General features: G+C 40.6%; 1 long non-coding RNA gene across 1 annotated transcript; it reads left to right on the top strand.

Annotated features, from left to right (window-relative positions):
- The first annotated feature begins 5,092 nt into the window (after window positions 1-5,092).
- LOC112915524 (uncharacterized) lies at window positions 5,093-11,792 on the top strand. The gene is made up of 3 exons (XR_011997045.1): window positions 5,093-5,799; window positions 6,205-6,314; window positions 8,983-11,792. It is a non-coding gene; the product is annotated as an uncharacterized lncRNA (long non-coding RNA).
- Window positions 11,793-13,496: the final 1,704 nt, after the last annotated feature.

Below are 13,496 nucleotides of genomic sequence, written 5' to 3'. Positions count from 1 at the left end.
TTTCTTCATCTGCAAAATGAGAATAATAACAATGCCTGACTCATAGGGCTTGTGTGAGAAGTGAATGAGTTGCTTAGAACAGGGCTAACACAGACCAGGTGTTTAAAAAAAGTTAATTATTGTTACTGTAATAGTAATAGGCATCCCATCAACAGGGTACTCTTGATGTAGAGTCACCAAAGTTATCCTTATCCTTCAGTTCCCTCTGAGTAAGGATGATTGGTCATAGATCTGGAGTGAGGCTAAGATTCCAGATGGGGGTAGAAAAGAGCAGCAGAGAAAAGGAGCTAGGCAAATTCTTGCAAGTACAGCTGGATAGGGTGGAAGTGGGGGGCATAATTCTGACACATGGTTTATTGTGGCCTGTAACCAGTCCAGAATCTCTGGGCTCCCAGGGGCCCATGCAAGAGGTGTGAACGATGAGAGAGGAGTCTGGAAGACTCTCTGCTATCCTGGGGACTCAGCTATAGGCTGATGTGCAGTGGCCACAAGAGAGGTCATGCACCTCTGGCCTTATGCTGGTTCTTTTCTGGAACTAACGGCATTGAAAAATACAGCACTTGTTTCACAAGTCATGCCCTCTTGGTTCCCACCCACACACATGCAGACAAAACAAGACTTTAAAAATGCGTTTATTTAGGGCATCTGGGTGGCTCAGTGATTGAACGTCTGCTCAGGGCATGATCCTGGGGTACTGGGATCGAGTCCCCCATCAGTCAGCGGGAGCCTTCTTCTCCCTCTACCCGTGTCTCTGCCTTTCTCTGTGTGTCTCTATGAATAAACAAAATCTTTTAAAAAAATAAATTAAAAACTTTATTTACAATAATAATGATGATGGCTGCCATTGTCGGAGAGTTAAATCCTGTGCCAAGGCACCATGTATGTACTTGAGTACCACATATTGAGCACCTAATTTAGTCCTCATAACCACTCTGTCGGAGTATGCCCTATTATCATTCCCATTTTGCAGATAAGGAGACAGGCAGAGGGTCAAGCAACTTCCCTAAGGTCAAATAGCCAGCAAATGGTAGCTGGAATTCCAGCTCTGAGCTTTTTAATGAGAAGAGAGATGAACAATGCTTTGGAGTTGCTATCCGAAAGGAAATACAGCATTTTTTACATAAGTGAAATGTTTGCTCTTTGCTCCCTTCCTTGGTGAGCTGACACCAACCTGAGACATTTGCCCCCCTCCCTGGGCAGCATCTGTTTTATTTCTCCAAGGACAGCAATTCACTCTGTGGAGACTCTGCGAGAGGCCAAAGTTCCTTATAGCTTCTCCGATCACAAAACCCTTTTCAACAAAATCCCTCAGGCCCAGGCCCCTAAAAACCATGTAATAAATTTACCATCAAAATAATCTCACTTGGTCCCTCTGAGACCATTATGCTACAAACAAAGGTAACTTGATATCCCAATAAATAGTTCTCCTGTGAAGTCATTAGGGTTTTTATCCCCTCCACACAAAACTGTATTCCTCAAATTTAATATAATTTCATAGTTCCCCTAAATCATTCATGAGTAAATATACAACATTCGACAGTTCCACATCCTGTCATTTAAATAAGAATGATTATTAAAGTTTAGGCTGAGACTAAAATACAAAAGCATTTTACTGTTTTTATTATTAAAAATGCAGTAATGAAATATTTTAAAATGTTATGGTAATTATCTTTTCATTGCACAAATCTGCATTGTCAACTATGTCACATTAAGATGTTAAATCACTATCTTAATATCAAATTACAGAAAGAGATAGAAAGAAACTGCTAAAATTCGTCTTCTGTGCAGTGTATTTCTCTCAGCATTTTAGTACATGTGGTCTGTCATGGTTGAGAGGTGCTGCGTTATACAGGAAACACCACAGATTTTGGAGGTCCCAGAGTTGAAATAATGAGGAGTTCTAGGAAATGTGCATTTTTTCATCACTTTAAAAAATTGGGATAATTAGCTATTTTTCTGGGTTCCCAAACCCAAGCCTGCAGGACATCACTGGCAAGTGAGCAAATCTCAAACAGCTGGGCTTGCAAAAATGAAATGAATCACAGAAGTCATTCTGTAGGTTGTATGCTCTGGGCATCAACGTTGTGGTCTTAGACCTGCTGGGCCACCTGCATTGGGTTGTCACCAGCAGAGGTAACAGTAGAACAGTAGGGCAGCTCTTGTTGCCCTGGGACAAGTGTTAATGAGGAAGAAACATGGAGATGAGAGATACTGCATTCAGGCTCTTGCCTCTCAATGAATCCCGCTTGGTTCTCACAATATTATCTATAAAACCGAGCTACATGTCTTGATCACACTGGATATAATCATTACACAGAGGACTCTGACCTGGGACTTTGTCCCATTAGGTGATTAAAAAACAAAAAAGTACATTTTTAATAGATTTCATGAGGAGCTAATTGTGTAAGGCTCTGATTGCTTATGGGAAGCTATCAGACGAGGGCCACAATGGGCCAGTAACTCACTTGTATGCCCTTTGAATCACATGATCTTATTATCTATGCAGTTTTAAAAACTGAACTAGTAAAAAAAAATAAAAATAAAAAAATAAAAATAAAAACTGAACTAGTTATCAAAACTGAAAAATCATACCAACAGGTTATATTATAAATGAAGTACACTGTTAATGAGGATTACCATTCAGAAACTACTTATCTTATGGGTACTTAGTAAATACTTTGCTAATTGACTTATACTGGTGTTATTCACATTACTACAACAGTTCAGCCTTAAGGGTTGCTACAAATTGAAAGCGTAGAACTTAAAAGGAGTTTACTTTATTAAAATTTTAGGAGTAACTCCTTTTGCCTGCCCCTCCCCCCACATTAGCATCTTTGTTTAGTTCCTGGGTATCGTAGGTTTGATTCCTTGGGAGACAGAGATGAAAATAAGTGTGCAAGAATTTTATCAGAATGTTTTGGAAACAAACACTTGTAAGGGGGTGAGGAAAACAAGACTGGGCAGAAGGTGAAGTTTAATAGAGATGCTACTGCGACGAGGCTGCAGCCAATCCCACCGACGTCTGAAAGTGGAAAGCCCCTCAGAAAGGTCCCCAAATTGAGGAAAGGGAGGTAGGACTTGGTACCCCTCATCAACCAGTCTTGGGACGTGGGCTACCTTTTTGCAGAAAGAAACATTGGGCAAGACAGTTTTTTGGCTAAAGGCCATTTCTACACAGGGACTCAACTCTGAGTCCTTGACAGGTAACCACCCTAAAAGTTGGGAGAATAAGTGCCTGGGTCCTGAAGGTGGGATTTGGGTGGCGCACCACAGAGCCCACTACACTGGATTATACCACAAATTCACCACATGGGAGCTAAACTCAGCCTCTTCTTAACAAGTTAAATTTTCCTTCTGACTTTCCTCTCTTTGTAATCAGCATCACCATTTTTCTTTACCCAAGGTAGTAGAGTAGAAATCTGAAGATTTCTAAAAATTGCCTTGGGCGATTTTTAACAGTCTGTCACATTTAATTTCCAGCATATTTATCCTTTTAAACAATTTTAAATAATTCACTACAAAATGAAATCTGGCATAAGTCCTATCTGTCTTTTACTCCCTGAATTAACTGAAGAAGCCAAGACAACAGATTTCTAGGCAGTTTGGAAACTGGTGATATAACTAAGGAATGGGGAGGTGCTGTCTCTTTCTCCTCTTTTGGAGAAGAAAGCTGAAGTCAGTGGTCAGGCAAATAAATACTCAACTATTTTCTGGAAGTGCAACTCTGTTTATAAGAATGCAAATGAATGACCTTGAAAAAGGATGTTATTTTATGTAAAAAAAAAATTTGTTAACATGAGCTAGATGTTTTCAGAGATGGAGATTTAAAAAAAAAAAAAATCTAGCTACTAATTGTGAGTACAATCTCACCTTCCACTAGGATAACTACACTGTCAAAGACCTAGCTGCCACTCCAAACACTGTCCTCGAAGTACTCGCAGGGAAACACAGGGGATATTAAATTATCATGTAATTAAATTAAATTATCACTTTGCAATCCCACCAATAAAGCTGAGATGGCACTTCTGTTATGAATCCTTGCTTGCAAATCCTTTTACTCTGGGATGAGAACTCCTTCCTGGCTGAAGCAGTTTCAGCTTAAAGGTGAAATTGTAGATTAGATGATTATACAAGAATTCTTGCACCCAAAGGATCCTAAGGACAAAAATGAAAACTCATTTGTTATTAATAGTTACGATCTTTGGTTTTGGAATAATTTTATTTGCCCAAAATATGGGTCTATATTGTATATATTGATAAGTTCATGTTCTAAATATCTAACTGTTTTAAATCTTAAGAATACTTTTTGGTTGTTAAGTAGTAAGTAGGGACATTTTAGTATTAGGAACTTTAAGATATGCAAACAAATATCTATTTCCAAATGAAGAGGCCAGAAACCAGTACTGATAGTTTGAAGCAAGAGCTGTGGGAGCCACCAGAGGTTATCTCCTCCACAGTTAACTGTGTTCACAAGATACCATAACGATGTTCACAGTGCAGAAAACAATATGAGCTCAGATTTCTAACAATATAGAAAGGATGGGATGCCTGGGTGGCTCAGTGGTTGAGCATCTGCCTTCAGCTCAGGCCCAGAGTCCTGGGATCGAGTCCTATATCAGGCTCACCACAGGGAGCCTGCTTCTCCTTCTCCCTCTATCTCTGCCTCTCTCTGTGTGTCTCTCATAAATAAATAAATAAAAATCTTAATATATATAAAGGAAATATATGTATGTTAATCTATATATTATATATATACAAAGGAAAACTGGGCAGGAAGACACTTGGGGCTCAGTTTTTTTCTTTATGCCCATGAAGTTTCTCAAGCAAGTCCTCTTAGATATATGGAGAATATGAGGTTTCTCCGAGAAATCACCCCCTAAGGGGCACCTGGGTGGCTCAGTTGGTTAAGAATCTGCCTTCAACTCAGGTCATGATTCTGGAGTCCTGAGACTGAGCCCTGTGTCCACTGGCTCCCTGCTCAGCGGGAAGCCTGCTTCTCCCTCTCCCTCCCCCTCTGCCATCCCCACCCTGCCTCCCTCCCCACACTGCTTGTGCTCTCTAGCTCTCTCTATCTCTCTCTGTCAAATAAATAAAATATTTTTTTTAAGTTAAAAAAAAAAAAAACTGAAACCACCCCTAAAGTCTCTAGGTCCATAGCAAGCCTGTGTAGCTGACACAAAAATGTGCCCTCAAGTATACTTTAAATGTATGTGTTCGTGCTTGCGCATGAAAGTGCATATTCTTTTTGCAGGAGTACCTTGCCATGAATGAGCCATATGAGAAAACTCCATAGAATGTTTTTATCTGCTCTGCCTTTATCCTTCAAATACTCCTTGGAATCTGTTTGGATGGCCCAGGTGGCAATGAATGGATGCATAGCATGGTGCATAGTGGCAGCACCCAGTGGACACACAGAGGCCTGCTGAAATACATGTGATGATAGGCCAACATTTTGGGAACCAACACTCTTCACTCAGGAATGCTTTGGATGAACCCTCAAAACAAGGGGCTGTTGAAGGGATAGCTTAAAGCAGAAATCCTCAAACTTTAGCCTGTTTCAAAATCACTTAAGGGTTTGTTAAAACAGATTCCTGGGCCCCACCCCCAGAGTTTCTGATTTGGCATGTCTGGGAGGAAGCCTAAAAATTTGTATTTCTGACTAATTCCCAGGTGCTGCTGCTGGTCCATAGATCACACATTGAGAGGCTGAAGAATAGAGAGCTTCCACTGTTCTCTTCTGAGGCCCTCAAATTCATTCCAATTTCTGGGCCCAGTGGTGAGGATGATTATAAGGTGAAGGTGAGTGAATATCTTCAGGTAATGAAGATAAGCCAGCGATCTGAGATGGGGAAGGGAGTATGGAGTAGGTCTGCATGAAGACCTTGGGAAATTAGAGCAATTTGCTCTTCTCTTTCTTTGTAAATGGTAAAGTAGTAGAGCTACACCTCTTTTCAGAGATACAGTTTGTTTTGTCTGCACAGAACAGCATTCCTGTTCCCTGACAGACTACTCTTCCCTGACTCCAATCACTTGTTCCTGGTGGGCTTAGAATCAGAGCATTATGCTCTTGGGCCACAGATGTAGGTGCGTGACTTCCCTTGGCAAAGAGTCCTGTGGCACATGACCAGAGCCTTGCCAGTCAGAGTTCTTCCCCGGGAAACTACATTTTACTGGTTAGGAAAGTTCTCACTTGTTTCTTTACAGAGTTGGACAAATGTGGTCAAGAGCTGCTGTCAGCCCTATACTCCACCATGGAGAATACGCAAGTGAATGAAAAAGCCAAAGGCCAAAAAGAAAGAGTGGAAGAGAACCAGGTCAGCAGTAAGTCTCTGTGTCTAGTCACTAAGGTCTCAGAGCTGTTTGGATTCTACAGCAAGTTCTTCAGTTCTTTGCTTTCTATCAGTACCTAACTCTCATCTCCTTGCTCTTACCTTGGTTTGTTGTTTATTTCTCTCCTACAGCGATTTCAGTTGGGTTTCTGTCACTTGCAAAGGACAGGATCCTGACTATTATCCCTCTTAATCAAACTGTCAAAGACAGAGGTGGAAAAAAGAAGTCACAGGAGGGTGTTGGTGATAGGATGCTCATATGGACTGCTAGGTTCTAGCAGCTGCAAGGAACAGGGCCTCACTAAGGTCTCCCCAAGAAAACGTCTAAGGACACACATGCAGAGACTGTAAGTGGAAAGCCATCAAAAAAACGGAGACAAGTTTAGGGTCAGCTACTCTCTAGATGTGTCTCTTCTGATCTCTGCTGCATGTCATCTCCTCTTTTCAGAGTGTCTACTCCATTCTTCCCTTATTCCTGTTGATTAATACTCTCCCAGTTTTCCAGTTCGGATCGCAAGAGGTCAGCTAATGATAACTGCTATTCTTATTGTGCAGAGTCTTTTGTTCTTGGCCACTTTTGGGTGGCCAGCTAGCCTCTTTGGATGAGGCACGATCTCAAGTCCCATGAGAACCCTTCTCTGAGCCATAATAACAAAAGCTGGGGAATTTAGAAGGAGGTAGGCTTTCCATTTTGTCCATTGCAAGAGATGGACAATGGGAACAATAGGAATGAAGAGTCATGATATGAAATATCAGGTCAATATTATATAAACACGTTTGCAACAGAAAAAGTGCAGAGAGGGGAGTATGGAGAAGATATAGGGCAAGAACTTGCTGAAGTGATCTGGGTCAGAGCGAAAGGCTTCAGGTCGTAGAAAAAGCAAGACCAGTGTGGGCACTTTTACACTCAGAAGGTTGAGGTTGCCCACAGCAACCTTCTACTCTTTGACTGGTAGAAACTGGGGATAGTCACCACTTCTTCTACCCTTGCCACCGTCTCTCCAGAAGACTGAGAGCCGGTCACACAGACCAAGGGTGAGGTACTCATAATTGACCTTTCAGGTAAGTTTCATAGCTTCAGAAACCTGTTTCCTTATCTAAAGATGGCATTACCTGCTTTCAGAGGGTTGTTGTGAAGAGCAAATATGACAACGCTTGTAAAATACTTAGCCTAGTCGCAGGCACAAAGTGTGCATTGAATGCTAGTTATCATTGCTATATCATCATCGTCATCATTACCATCATTTTCATTATGATACTTTCAAGGTGAGTGAGTGTAATATGACTCCAGGGACACATTTGTGAACAAAGCTTATCTTTCTACCTGTTTGCTGATACTAGTCATTTCTCTAACAAACATCTCCCACTTACAAGTAAAATTAAAATCCAGATATATTTAAACTGTACAGTTATATGTCCAAAGTGAATACTACTTTATAGAATTTAGAAGATATTTTTAGAATATTTTTATTTTAAAAAAAGAACAAAAGGAAGGAGGAAAGGAAGGAAAGGGAGGAGGGAGGAAGGGAGGGAGGGAGGGAGGGAGGGAGGGAGGGAGGAAAGTAGGAAGGACTTACTTGTAAGATTTTATACTTCATTATGAAAGAGATGAATTCCTATTGTTAATTGAGGTATCAGTGGAACAACAGTGAAAAACAACCAGAAAAAGATACCTGAAGAATCTTCTTCATTTTGTAATACAGAATATCTGGGTGTTTTTATGTTAGAGAGTGTAAGATCATTCATTTGGTCCAACTTGCCTCTAGCATTATCAGAAGTTTATTTGAAAAATATATGAGAAGGTTGGGAGGGTGTGGCTTAAATATAATCTTCACGTTTAAAATTTAATTTTACACATTGCCATGCTGTTTCATTAAATATGCAGGGAAGGGAAGAGTAGTATTCTTCAGACTTGAAAAAATTAATCCATGTTTCTTGGCATGAACAACCATGTTATATTTAAAATATACATATATAATGTGAGACCCATTATCTAATAAAAGTCATGAAATCTATCCTATCTACTTTGTAACTTACACTAACTGGAAGTTGATCAAAGAAAACTACTTCCATTTTTATTACATTGTTACTATTTTTATGGATAAAATTTAAAATGTATGATAAAAATCCAATATACAGTAATTGAAACATACAGTCTGACCTCACATTGTTCTGATAAATCCGTTCATTTCTGGCCATTTTCAGTGTTGCTATAGTGAACAGTGTTGACAAGTGGATGAAAAAAGCTTATAAATGGAATTCTGATCATAGATAAGACTGAACATAAACTGTCTCCCCACATTTCTGCATGTTAGAAGGCCCGGCTTGTGCCCCAGATGGCCATCTCCCAATAATACATAAAACATTTCTTGCTAGAGCTCGGCACACGTTGAATGCACAGGTCATTTGAACAGAACAATAATTCAATTCACTTAATAATGACCTCACTGGGAACAAACACAGACCCAGGATGATGCTGTTAGAAGAATAAAATCGTATTAGAGTTTTAAAAATGAAATTCTTAAAAAGCCGCCATGCTCTCTTGTCAAAATAGCACTTAAATGTATTCAGTGTTTAGCGACCAGGCAGGCTCACTGAGTTTATTTTAGTCTCTTGAATTTTACTGCTGTGTTTCTGTGCCATGTTTCTTCAGTTTTCATGCTGGTAGCTTTCCTGGGAAGGTCAACGGTGCCCACTGAACCTTCTATTGGCTTATTGGCTGAACTCATTGATGAAGAAGACTGGAGTTCATCACTTTTTCTTATCTTCTGGCTGAGATGGCAGTCAATGAGGAATGACTGCCGAAAGTTTCAGAAGGACACATGGGAATCATTTAATCTGACCAATAAAATAAGCTATTTATGTATGGAACAGTTATAATAACCTCAACCACTAAGGCAATATTTCTCTAGAATAATTTTTAGGTTTAAGACTAATTTTATTCCTAGCTTATAAGGCTTAAAATTCAGGATTCCCTTCTTTGGCAGAAATGAATGAATTCAGCCAGGAATAATCATATTCTAGAATGACCCCTTTCTGGCATCTAGATACTTGCTAACAAGATAGCTTCATGTTTTGACACCACTGATATACATGAGATCAGGCTCCACGTACCCAGAATTTTTCACCACAGTGTTCATTTCTATACTGTAAAACTAAGCCCAAGTGCTTTGAAATTAGGCCGTTTATTGTCAGAGTTTTAACTATCAATACCATATCTTCTAACTTAATAAACAGCAGGGGCTTTAAATATGTTTTGCCTAATACATGTTATGAAAAGGATCTTTATTTAACTTTTGGGATCCAAATCATAACCTTGCAGAAAAGAGGGGTTTAAAAAAAAAAGAGAGCACAGATACAGTCTATTCAAATCATGATTATTTCAATGTTGGAGAACAGGGAGCAAATTTTGGAGAAATTTTGTCAGCAATTGTTTTATAGTTTAAGGATTTAATTATTTGATTCCTTATTCTTTTCCCCACCTCTGTCTATCCTGGTAGGCTTCAAAACGCTGAATCTCCTTTCCTACAGAGTAGTGCTTTTATGTATGGGAAAGACATTTCTTTATAGGAAATACCCATTAGTTTATTTCTGTACCTGCCTCATCAATATCATCTGGAATACCCTGTAATAGTGGCAATTTATTAACCTCTGCTATAAAAGCAGGAGAAAGAACACTCATGCTATTTTTCCATGAAAATGGTGGTTAGGGTTAGGGGTGTTTTAGGGATATAGTAATATGGGGAGAGATAGGGAGGAAGTTAAAGAAGCAGAGTCATTTCCCACTAAATTTTTAGGCACTAAAGACGTAGCTATAACCCAAAAGAAGATTCTTTTTCCTTCATTTTCCCCTCCCTGCTTTTACTGATACTTCTCTGAGAAGACACCGTCCTTGCCTCTACAAGAACCTGCTATCTGAAGGAGAGAAAATGCAGAAGGGAAATAAATAAATAAATATAAAAGGCAGTAGGTAACTTAGGGACTGTGTTGAAAGTACAGGAGTGCAGAGAAATTTGAGATTGAGAAAGGCTTCCTGAAGGAATTGCAAGGTGTGTGTGCAGATCCTGCTGCTGTGGGGTACAACAGGTTGTATCTGGATTCTATGTGAGGCTGAAGGGGGGGTTCCCTTCTTCTCACTACCCCAAGAGGCAGGAGATCCTTCGGCAGCTATGCGCATCATTTCCGTGGCAACAGCTTAGCTTCTCAGTTTACCTGCCTAAAGGCTAGAGGGCTTGCAGAGCCTGAGAAGGGCGCTGAAGAGCTCATGTACCCTTCTCAAGGGAAAAGGAGGGGAGTAGAGCACGGGAAGCCAAGTCTTTCCCAGCTGAGGCCCTTGGAAAAGGAGAGCAGGAGGGAGGAAAGCCCAGCAGGTGCTGCTAATCATCACAAGAGTAACATTTACGCAGCACTGGCTGTGCAGAGAACTGTTCAAAGCTATGCACGTGGGTTATTAACTCGGTGATTCTCCCAACCACCCTATTAGGAAGTACTATTAATATCCCCATTTTACAGATGAGGCACAGGAAAGCTAATTAACTTGCCTAAGACCACACAGCTACTTAATTGACATAGTTGGGACCTGAGCCCAGACACGGCTGGACTCCAGCACCTCTGCTCTTCGGTGGTTCACGACTCCGGCTGCACATTAGAATCACTTGGAGAGCTGTTAAACAATATTGATACCTGGGCCTTCATCCCAGAAATACTGATTTAATTGATCTGTAGCGGGGCCTGGGGCAGGAGTACTTTTAAAATTTCCCCAGGTGATTCTAATGTGCAGCCAGGATTGCCAACCCAGCTCTTCTTCCTCTCACTCTCCTGTTACCTCATTATCTCTGTACCTCTCCCCTCCTCCTCGTTACTCAGACTGTTCGGCCCTGCTCTTAGACCCTGCCGGGCTCTTTTTTTTTTTTTCTCCCACACAAAATGGCTCTTGTACTGGTGTTAAAGTATGTCCACAAATCCTGTGACATTCCTCTCTTCAAAAGGTGAAGCCTAACTCTTCTCTTGAATGTGGGCCGGACGAAGTAACTTGCTTCTAATGAATGGAATCTGGTGGAAGAGATGGTCTGTGACTTCCAAGACGAGGTCATAAAAGACATTGCAGCTTCCTCCTTGTCCTCCCTTGTGAATTGTGGACTGCTCGCTCTGGGGGAAACTAGCTGCTGTGCCATAAGAACACTCAAACAGCCCTGTGGAGAGGATCTCGTGGCAAGGAAATGTGGATTCCTGCCAACAGCCAAAGAACTAAGGCCTTCCAGCAAATAACCACTGAGTGAGCCAAACTGGGAGTGAATCTTCCAGCACCAATGAATCCTCAGAAAGACTACAGCTCCAGCTGACATCTTGAATGCCACCTCATGAGAGGTCCTGACCTGGAGCCACCCTGCTAAGCTGCTCCCAGATTCCTGACCCTCAGAAACCATGTGAGCTAATAAATGTTGGTTGTTTTACACTGATAAATTGTGGGGTAGTTTGTCATGTAGCAATAGATAACTAATAAAGCTGCCTTCATCCCCACCCTCCCACATTGACTTGGAGCTGGGGAAGTTGCCAGGGCTGCAACAGAAAAGTGTTCTGACATCCCAAGGTGGAATTCTGAATGTATTTACCATAGAAACATAGCGCCATACATATTTATGTATGTACATATATGTATGTAAATGCATAGGAGAAGTCTGGAAGGAACAAGCCATACTGTTGATGGTGGTAGAGCCAGAAATAGGAGATGGAGTGGGATCAAGAGTGGGGGAGGAAGCCCAGGGGAATTTTCTTTCCTGCCCTTGCAGACTACCATGTTCTTTGGATATTTCACAACAAGAATGTATCTATGTGTCACCTGAGTAATTAAATATATTTTTTCCCACATAAAAGCAAGGGAAGTAAAAAAAAAAAAAAACATCATTGTACCTGAGTCTGGGTTCTGTTGAAGTAGAGTTTTATTAGGAATATAGTTGTACAAGTACATTATGGATACAACAGTATTTCATAGTCTGTCCTGACAGCCTTAACACCACACAGAACACTGCATTGCGGGCACTGTAGTGATGAAGAATGAGAGAACAACGGGCCTTGGAGCCTGACCCTCACACGTGTTTGATTCCCGACTCTGACACCACCTTGGCAAGTCACGCAACTGTTCTGAGCCTGTTTTCCTCATCTGTAAAGTCAAGATAATGATAGGAGAATTAAGCAGGGCTTCACGCAGTGAATGATCCAGAGGCACTACTCATTAAATGTCATTTTATGGAAAAATATGGTCCTAGTTCCAAACATATACATTTTGGGATCATTACATGTAAATAAATTGAGGGCTCCATGAATTATATGTTTTTGCTGATTTACCTTTTCTTTACAGAAGGTTCATGACACAGAACAGACTTTTAAAACACATTTACTGCATGAATATTGCAAACGTTGCAGTGGTCAAATATTTGGGTTTTTTTATTTAAAGTGATAAAGACCTGAACATATTTCACATTTACAACAGAGAAACTGGAGACAGTGGAGATGAGCATATCATCCCAAAGAGTTGAAACAGTGCTAAATCTGAATTCTACTGGTCGTTAGCATCAAGGGAAGTTGGACCATCCTACCCTGTACACATACATTAGAGGTTACACACAGGGAGCCTACAGACCACAGAACGTCAACAGAGACGTTTCATTTAACCCATACGGTGTTTTTGAGAAACATTTGAATTTGCTGCCCTCATTTAAACTTGTAAGATTTTGTATAAATATACAGATTTCAGATGGCTTTTAAAAACTGACATATCCGGCTATCTTGGGCCAGTTGGCTTGGGCTGAGTCATGGATTCATCTTTTAGTCAGGTGAAGGGTTTTCCAAGAGGCCACAGTTCCCTCTGGGACTGGCCTGTGTTACTCATTAAGGTTACTTCCTTGCCCTTGTATCCACTGAGTATGCACCTCTGAAACTCTGGGTGTGTATCCCAATGCAGGAAGAATGTCATTGGGACAGGATTATCGTGGTTTTACAATTATAAAAACTGCCTCAGCATGCAATTGTAGAGATCCCAGAAATGAAGGCCATGTCTCTCTGTTTACCTTTTAATGAACCAAAGGAAAAAAATGTAGAGCTCTCTGAAATGTTTGTATGAAGAAATGAAGAGCTGCTATTTATAATCTACTGTACTTCTCCAGTGAG

The sequence above is a fragment of the Vulpes vulpes genome, chromosome 14 (genome assembly GCF_048418805.1).
Source record: "Vulpes vulpes isolate BD-2025 chromosome 14, VulVul3, whole genome shotgun sequence".
Taxonomy (NCBI): domain Eukaryota; kingdom Metazoa; phylum Chordata; class Mammalia; order Carnivora; family Canidae; genus Vulpes; species Vulpes vulpes.
This window is presented reverse-complemented; position numbering and strand designations above follow the sequence as displayed.